Source organism: Arvicola amphibius, chromosome 2, assembly GCF_903992535.2.
Source record: "Arvicola amphibius chromosome 2, mArvAmp1.2, whole genome shotgun sequence".
In the NCBI taxonomy this organism is placed as follows: domain Eukaryota; kingdom Metazoa; phylum Chordata; class Mammalia; order Rodentia; family Cricetidae; genus Arvicola; species Arvicola amphibius.
The window spans coordinates 19907465-19916840 of record NC_052048.2 but is presented as its reverse complement, the minus strand read 5'-3'; positions in this window follow the sequence as shown (position 1 = coordinate 19916840).

Below are 9376 nucleotides of genomic sequence, written 5' to 3'. Positions count from 1 at the left end.
TTTCATATCCTCCCCAGTTCTGGGATCAGAATCACACACTATTGTACCCATCACCCAAATATTTTATTCTTGTATTTAAACAATTTTCTGAGATGTTATAATTTTTCTTGACATGTGTTCCTAAATGATAAAAACAATGCTAAATTTGCTTTTCTTGAGGATGATGATATTCTGTTGCTACCTTTCATGGGCACCTGTATTCTAAATCCAAACTCTTCAAGCCTTCAGTTCTAGCTCTGGAGCAATCTGACACCCTCTTCGGACCTCTGCAGGCACCTGTACTCACAGACACAGACCCACAGGCAGGCACACCCTCATAAATACATATAATTCAATAGAATACAAATAAATCTTAGTAAAAGTCCAACTCCGTTTCATAAACTGTCTAGTCCTGAAACTCTGGGCATCAAAACTTTGAACCTTGGTTTGGCCTAAGCCAAAGTTTCCTGAAAATTTAGAGCAGTTCTCATCCTGTGGGTAGTGATTTCTTTGTGGGTAGGAGGTAGAATGACCATGTCACGAGGGTCTTTATATCAGATATCTTGCATATCAATTTATTTATTGTTCTGATTCAGAAAAAAATAGCAAAATTACATTAGCAATGATATAATCTTATGGCTGGGGTCACCACAACATGAGGGACTCTATTAAAGGGGCACAGCATCAAGAAAGTTGAGAACCACTGATTTACAGGCATTTCTTGGGCTGGTGTCAGTAGCAGTGGGATGTGTTGTTTCTGTCCCCACACCAGTATCCACACATTTCCATATTGGAACGTGATGTATGAGACAGACTGAATGACTCACAATTGACTCCAGAATAAATGATCTCTTATTCCTGGAGAGGTGAGAAGTGTGTTCACTGCCTTTGGACTCTGGCTTCCAGCTCTCTCCAATCTGACTTGGTATTCTAGGGATAGAGTCTCTGGATCCTTAGCACAAAGAGTCCTCTGACCTACCTCTGGTGCCCCCTTCTTAAGGGATGTCCTAAAACTCAGAGTTGTAGCAACATGGAACTCATGTTGCCAGAGGATCACTGCCTTTTGTGTGGTAGTCAAAGCAGGAAAGCATTGGTAATTTGGAAGGAGGAGTGTGTTGACAGGATACAGAGGCATAGTGAGAAGTGGAACCACTCCTGAAATACAAATGGTGCTTCTTTCTCACAAAGATTTAAACTTCTGTCTTGGTGTAGCTGAAACTCAATGTCTTGACTCTGAGAAGAGTGCAACAGAGTCTACTGGGGCTTTTGTGGGCATGCTCAGTACCACAGACAGTCTGCAGGAAGGCCAGATGGGTATGTATTTAGTGCATATTCAAACCAAATTATAAGAGCAGAGAGTTACTTGCCAGGGACTGGGAAGGAAGCAGAGGCCAGAGGAGTTGAACCTCATGCCTGTGAGCCTGTCACAGTGGGTTTCTGCAGAAACTTAGAATGTAGACAGGAGTTTAGTTAGCTAAAAGTTTGTTATTTTAGTTATTTTAAAGGGGCATATAATACTTAAGTAGTTCTTGTGTGGGAGAAATGGAATTTAAATTGCCATACAAAAAACAGAGTAACATTTTTTATTGCTGTTGTTGTTTGTTTGTTTGTTTGTTTGTTCTCAGTTTGTTAGTCCACTCTTTCCCCAGGCATCTTGTTAATGACACTCTGGTGAATCACACCAAGTCCCTGTAGAACATACTTGCTCTACAATTCCCACAGCAAAGGCAAATTCAAACAACAGCTTTGCAGTGTGCACAGTGACAGAAATTGCCTGGGAAGCTGGGGCTTTTGCTTTGCAGATCAGTTGTGACAGAAAAGGATGTAAGGAGGAGACAGGAGGCAACGGGTCTAGGCTGACCCCACCCAGAACCAAATCCTTTGCATTTTGAGCTCCTAGTAAATTATGGAAAAAGAATATAATGGGATTTCTATTTCAGACTTCAGGAAGAATGATGTGGGGTTCCCCTCTGTGTGCTCTGAACATCATTGGTGAATAAAGAAACTGTCTTGGCCTGTGGATAGGGCAGAACTTAGGTAGGCAGAAAAAGCTCAACTGAATGCTGGGAGAAAAAGTGCAGAGTTAGGGAGAAGCCATGGGGCCCAGCCTGAGACAGATCCTGGAACTTTAGCCTGTAAGCCACAGCCATGGGGTGACACACAAATTAATAAAAATTAGTTAAATTAATATATAAGATTTAGCCAGTATAAAGGTAAAGCTAATGGGCCAAGCATTTAATATAATTAATACAGTTTCTGTGTGATTGTTTTGGGTCTGAGGTGCCGAGAGATCAGGCCAACCAAGTAGCCTCCTTACAGCAGAAGGAAACAAAATTCTGTTTTTTGCATTTTCAAAATGTCAATGTTTCATTATATGTCACTGTTTTATCTTCTTTTTTCCTTCTTTTCTGTCCCTCTACCTTAATTTTTTTCATTTAGAAAAAGTTATTGGATTTTGAGAAAACAAGACTAATATTTACCAAAATACAAAATTCATGACAAAATGTTAACTCTTATCAGTTAAGCCAAGTATTCCCCTAAATAAAACATTGCTATTATTTTTATTACCTTTATTATCATCATCATTATTATTAACTATTGATAATGCTACTGCCACTTCTGCCTGCTGCTGACTTACTAATTCTTTGAGACAGTCTTTTACTATATTTCAAGCTTGCTCCCTTTGCCCTAGCAGCGTTGACTTTTGAAACCAAACACTTAAAATACTTACCCAATGGAACATACCTGTTGCGAGTGTGGAGCTCCAGTCCAAAGGCCAGATGTTGTGTAACTGGAGACATTCTGCCACTTCACTCCTTTGAACCCATAGCTGGTTCTGTGATTGAAGCAGGTTTTTATTATTTTTTTATCTTTTTTTATTTTTCAAGACAGGGCTTCTCTATGAAGCCCTGGCTGTCCTGGAACTCACTCTTGTAGACCAAACTGGCTTCAAACTCAGAGATCCCCCTACCTCCCTCTGCCTACTGAGTGATAGGATTAAAGGCTTGAGACATCATTGCCTGCCCCCCTTTTAAAATAAAGCCAAAAACCAGAAGAGCAGTATTTAATTTCTTTGCTTTTTCAGAGATCATTTCTAATGTTGTTTCATAATAAAGACACAAAAGTTATCTTCCAACTGTACTGTGGGAGACATTAGTGTTTAGGAGATGCATGTATATACAGTTTGTAAAGGTGAAAGAAAAAATTACCATTTATGTATCAAAATTAAACAGACAGTATCAGATTTTATACCACTGTAAATACAGAGGATGACCAGTAAATCTTGCTGATGATAATGTATATGAAATGCTTGGTTAGAATCCTGCTGTAAAACCTGGATGATTACATGCTTGCAGTCTCTTCTAGAAGGCACATCAGGTATTGTTCTTTAACACAATCCAAAACTTTCCAATTTGGTTCTTTTTTCCATTTCTGTCCTCCTGTTTTGTATTGACATTTTACACCTTCCACACACATTTATTGTTCCATTAAGGTGACTACATTAGAAACTCCCTCAGCTATTTTCAGGAACACTATACATTATTATGAACTCTACCTTACTGTGCCTTTAATACAGAGCTGGCACCTCTTTATATCAAATATTTCTTCCTTCCTCTCTACTCTTTCTAGTTCAGAAAGAGATATCTATACCCAAGTGTGTATTGTGACATTGTTCACAATAACCAGCACATGGAATCCACCTGAATCTTGCAGCGAATAATTGGGGAAAATTGTGATACATATAAAAGAGAGAATAAGACAATGTCTTTTGTGATAGTGTGGATAGAACTAGATGACATTTTGAGTAAAATTAATAAGGCATAGAAAGTTTAACACTGCTTGACAGTTAGAGGGGATAGTTAAGAGTATGAACAGTCTATTCAGTTTTGGAAGAAGTTTAAGTACAATGCTAAACTCAGAAATCATAAGTAAGTCTATACATTTCAAGGTTTAAGGTGTTTAGAAATCTGATATTTTTATATCAAGAAGTACTCTTGGGGATAGGGGTGACAAGAGGAATAAAACTCTGATGAAAATAGGTTTCTTACATGCAGATAAGTGTTGGAGCTAGGTAGTGCATACATGAGAATTTAGCATATTTTTCCTTATTTTTTATATAGGCTTGTAATACCCAATAGCAAATGCCTTGTTTTTAAATGCAAAAGAAAAAAAGAAGACAAAGAGAAGACAAGAAAACATGAGGAAGGACTTATAGGTGACCTGACCTTCAGGGGACCAGTGAAACAAATGAGTCTTTATTGGGGAGATTAAAGGACACTTTGAGTATCACCTTAGTAGAAGTAAAAAAGAAAAGTAGAAATCATGATAATTGAGTTCCTAAAGACATTTTGTCTAATATACACAATTAATAATGCATTATATATAATGCTTACAATCCTTTAATCCTAAGTATTGTCTTTCTTGTTAGGTTAAGCATAAGTTCTCCTTTGACTTGGAGATGTATGATAATGAGCAAATATAGTGAGTAAAGTCAGTGGAAGCTTTTCTTTAAAAAAGAACATTTTATATTCAGTAAAATCCATTCATTTGGAGGACATTTCTAAGTTTGGGGTTTTTTTGGGGGGGGGGTTTCGATACAGGGTTTCCCTGTAGTTTCTAGAGCCTGTCCTGGAACTAGCTCTTGTAGACCAGGCTGGCCTCGAACTCAGAGATCCGCCTGCCTCTGCCTCCCGAGTGCTGGGATTAAAGGTGTGTGCCACCACCGCCCGGCCATTTCTAAGTTTTTAAACTTATGCTCATGTCTCCATCACAGTGAAATATAGTCCTATAACTCTACCCACATTCCTGTGAGACCCTTTGCAGATTCTTCCCAGACAGTCTCTTCCTCTGTTCCCAAACCATGGTCACTCCTGATCTGACACTTCCTTTACAGAAGCTGTTCTCATACATCCTACAGTGTCGTTGTCGTCTACATGGGACACTTGTGTGTCAAAGACAAACAATTGACCTTAGATTTATGTTCCAAGCAGCACTGATCTACAAACAGTTCTGGATTCAGAACATTGAAGGCAGCTGAATGTCTGCTTTTATTTTGCAGGAGATTAAGGAAAGCTAACAGAAAAACTGATGAATTAGATTTGCTTAAGCAGAAAGAATTTCGTGACAGGTGAAGAGATAAAAGAATAACTCAGCTCTATTTGCAGAACAGGACTTTTTTGTCAAACTTTCTTTTGGGATTACTAGCTTCCCAATAATGACATTGGGACTTAGTACGTGAAAGCTTGACCTTTAGTTTAGGTTTGCTCCACTAGCTCTTTTAATTAAATGGCCATGTTTCTATTAATATTCATTCTTCCACGTGGTTTTTATCTCTTTTCTGTTCTGCATATCCAACTCCTTCTGTGTCTCACTGACTCTTGGCATTCAGGCATTATGCTGGCCTGCCATTTCATCTGGCAGAATGTACCCAGGTTGTACCCTGGTCATCCCAGGGTCCTAGTCTGAATGCAGGTGTGAAGGTCCTTTTGAGAGACAAGCTCTGGCTGGGCATGGTGGCACACGTCTTTTATCCCAGCCCTTGGGAGGCAGAGGCAGGTGGATCTGAGAGAGAGAGGGAAGGAGGGAGGAAAGGAGGGAGGGAGGGAGGGAGGGGGAGGGAGGGAGGGAGACAGAGAGAGAGAGAGAGAGAGAGAGAGAAGCTCTGCCACTCTCTTCTCTTCCTACCTTTTCTGCCTTTCTCTCTGAGGAGACAGCTTTCTCCCTCCCCTTCTGTTTCTCTGTCTCTCCCATTCTCTTTTCCCTTCACATTCCCTGTAAATCAATAAACTCCACATTCAAACTCTTTCTGCATGGTGTATTTGTCACCTGACACAGTATTTAACCTCCTACCATGGGACACACCACAAAGATCTCTCTAGCTCAGTCCTCATCCACCTTGGGACCCTCCAGGGTCCCACTTATGCCACAACAGCAACACTGGCATCTCCTCTCTGGCTGCCAGTGTTCCCTTCTCTCCCCAGAAATCCTGCCTATTCTATCCTGCCTGTCCATTGTCCATTCAGTACTTTATTAAATCAATCAAGCGCCTTAAGGCAGGTGAGTCAGAACATAGTCACATCTTCATGCACTGTAAACAAATATCCTGCAACATTCTTGGACATCAGAAAATCTGGGAGATGGTCATCTCCAACTACATTGACAGTTGAGTATCCCAAATAACTGAATTGAAAATCCTTCTGACTACATTTCTCTTAACTCATATTTTAATAGTATATTTAATAATTTATGTTTAATGCGTTACATTACTGTATTGATTATATTTTATATTTTATATAATTAATACATTATTTTTTTAGTGTTTTTATATGAAGTCTTGGCAGACCTGGAACTCCCTATGTAGGTCATTCTCAATATGTAGCCTTGAACTCAAAAGAGATCCACCTGCCACAGCCTCCCCAGTTTTGGGATCCGAGTCATACACTATCGTATCCATCACCGAAATATTTCATTCTAGTATTTTAAAACTTTTCTGAGTTATTTACAATTTTCCATGGCATATGTTCCTAAATGATAAAAACAATGCTAAATTCGTTTTTCTTGAGGATGATGATATTCCATTGCTGCTTTTCTGGGGCACCTGCATTCTAAATCCAAACTCTTCAAGCCTGCAATTCCAGCTCTAGAGCAACCTGACATTCTCTTCTGACCTCTGCAGGCAACTTCACTCACAGACACAGACCCACAGACAGGCACACCCTCATACATATAATTAAATACAACACAAATAATCTTAGAAACTCCAACTCTGCTTCATAAACTGTTTAGCCTTGAAATTCTTCTTGACATCAGCTATGAACCTTGGTTTGGCCTGAGTCAATGGCCCTTGGAAATCTGAGCAGTTCTCACCCTATGTTTTGTGACTTCTTTGGGGGCAGGGAGTTGAACGTTCATGTCACATGAGTCACTTATCAGATATCCTGCATATCAATATTTACATTCTGATTCAAAACAATAACACACTACAGTAGCAATGAAATAAATTTATGGTTGGGGTCACCACACCATGACAGTCTTAAAGTGGCACAGCACTAAAAAGGTTGAGAACCACTGGCTTACAGTCATATCTAGGACTAGAGAGGGTGGCCGTGGGATGTGTCTTTCTGTCCCCACACCACTTATCAAACATTTCCATATTGGAACCTGTTGTATGAGACAGACTGAATGACTCATAATTGGCTCAAACATAGATCTCTTATACCCGGAGAGGTGAGAAGTGTGTTTACTGACTGTGGACAGTATGCCTCCAGCTCTCTCCATTCTGACTCTGACTCCCAGAGGTTCAACCTCTGGATCCTTAGCACACAGAATCCTCTGAGCTGGCTCTGGTGCCCCCTTCTTAAGTGATGTCATCAAAACTCAGAGCTGTAGCAACATGGGGCTCACCTCTCACAGTGCCTTTTATGTGGTAATCAATCAAAGCAGGAAAGGACTAGCAAAGCAAATGAGGAGTGTGCTGTTTGCACAATGAGGTAATTGCACAGGGGAGTGCAGATGGAGTAGAACCGCCCATGAAAAATTAAGAACATTCCTTCCCTCTCAGCATTTTTAGTTTCTATCAGAGATGAGTGCTGCAGAGTCTGAGGAGGCTTTTGTGGGCATGCTCAGTACCACAGACAGCCTTCAGAAGTGTGAAATTGGTATGTATTTAATGCATTTTCAAACGGAACTAACTACAAGGACAGAGAGGTGCTTCCCAGGGACAGAGTTGAACCTCAGGCTTGTGAGCCAGTTACAGTAAGTCTCTGCAGTACCAAAGAATGCAGACAGGACTTGAGTTACCGAAGAGGCTGTTACATTAGTTATTCTATTGGCACATTAAATAATAGTTCTCGAACAAGAAAAATGAACTCTGAATTATCATATAAAATTTGGAGCCACGGGTTTGTTTTGTTTGTTTGTTTTCCTTTGATCTTTGCGTGCTAGTCCACTCTTTTCACAGGGACCTGGTAAATTACACTCTGGTGAATCACACCAAGTTCCTGTGGAACATGCTTGTTCTACAAGTCTCAGAGCAAAGGCAAATTCAAACAACAGCTTTGCATTGTGCACAGTGACAGGAGCTGCCTGGGAAGCTATGGCTTTTGCTTTGCAGATCCACTGTAATAAAAAGAGAAACAACAGCTTTGCATTGTGCACAGTGACAGGAGCTGCCTGGGAAGCTATGGCTTTTGCTTTGCAGATCCACTGTAATAAAAAGAGAAAGGATGTAAGGAGAAGGTAGGAAGCCTGGTGTCCAGGGTGACTCCACCCAGGACCAAATCCTCTGCATTTTTAGCTCATAGTAAATTATGGAAAAAGAATATGATGGGACTTTCATGTCAGTCTTCAGGAAGGAAGCAACATTTTGTTTCTTACATTTTCAAAATGTCTATGCTTCATTATATTTCTTTTATCTTCTTTTTTTCTTTTTCCTTTTCCTCCACCTTAATTTTTTTCATTTATAGAAAGAATACTGGATTTTGAGAAAATAAGACTGCTATTTACCAAAAAAGAAAGTTCATGACAAACATTAATGCTTGTCACTTAAGTCAAGTATTCTTCTAACTTAAATTTACTATTATTATCATTATTATTGTTAATAGTTGATGGTGCTGCTACTATTTCTGCCTGCTATTTGTTGATTCTTTGAGAAAATCTCATACTATATTCCAAGTTGACTGATAACTCCAGCTCCATTAGCCCCAGCAGGGTTGACTTTGGAAACCAAATACTTTCCCAATGAGAACATAGCAGTTGTGAGTGTGGACTTCCTGTCCAAAGAGTAACTGGGTGCATTCTGTAGCTTCACTCTTCTCAAACTGTAACTTGTTCTATGAGTAAAGTTGAGATTTGTTTGTTTGTTTGTTTTGTTTTTTATGTTTTTCAAGACAGGATTTCTCTATGTAGCATTGGCTCTCCATGAACTCATTCTGTAGACCATGCTGGCCTCAAACTCAGAGGTTCACATGCCAGCCTCTGCCTCCTGAGTGCTGGGAGTAAAGGCTCGAGTCACCATCACATAGCATTCGATAGATAGATAGATAGATAGATAGATAGATAGATAGATAGATAGATAGATATAGATAGATAGATGATAGATAAATAGATAGACATATATATATATATATATATACGATCAGTAATGTTTTATTTCTTTGTTTTTTGAGAAATCATTCCTAATATTGTTTCAAAATAAAGAACAAACCTATGCTCCAACTGTGCTGTGGCAGACATTAGATTTTAGAAGGATATCTATGTATATTCAGTATAAAAAAAAAGGTGGAAGAAAATTCCTACTACTTCTGTATCAAAATGAAACACACAGTTTCAGATTTTATACCATTGTAGATACAGAGGATGATCATTAATTCTTGCAGTTAATAACATATTAGGAATG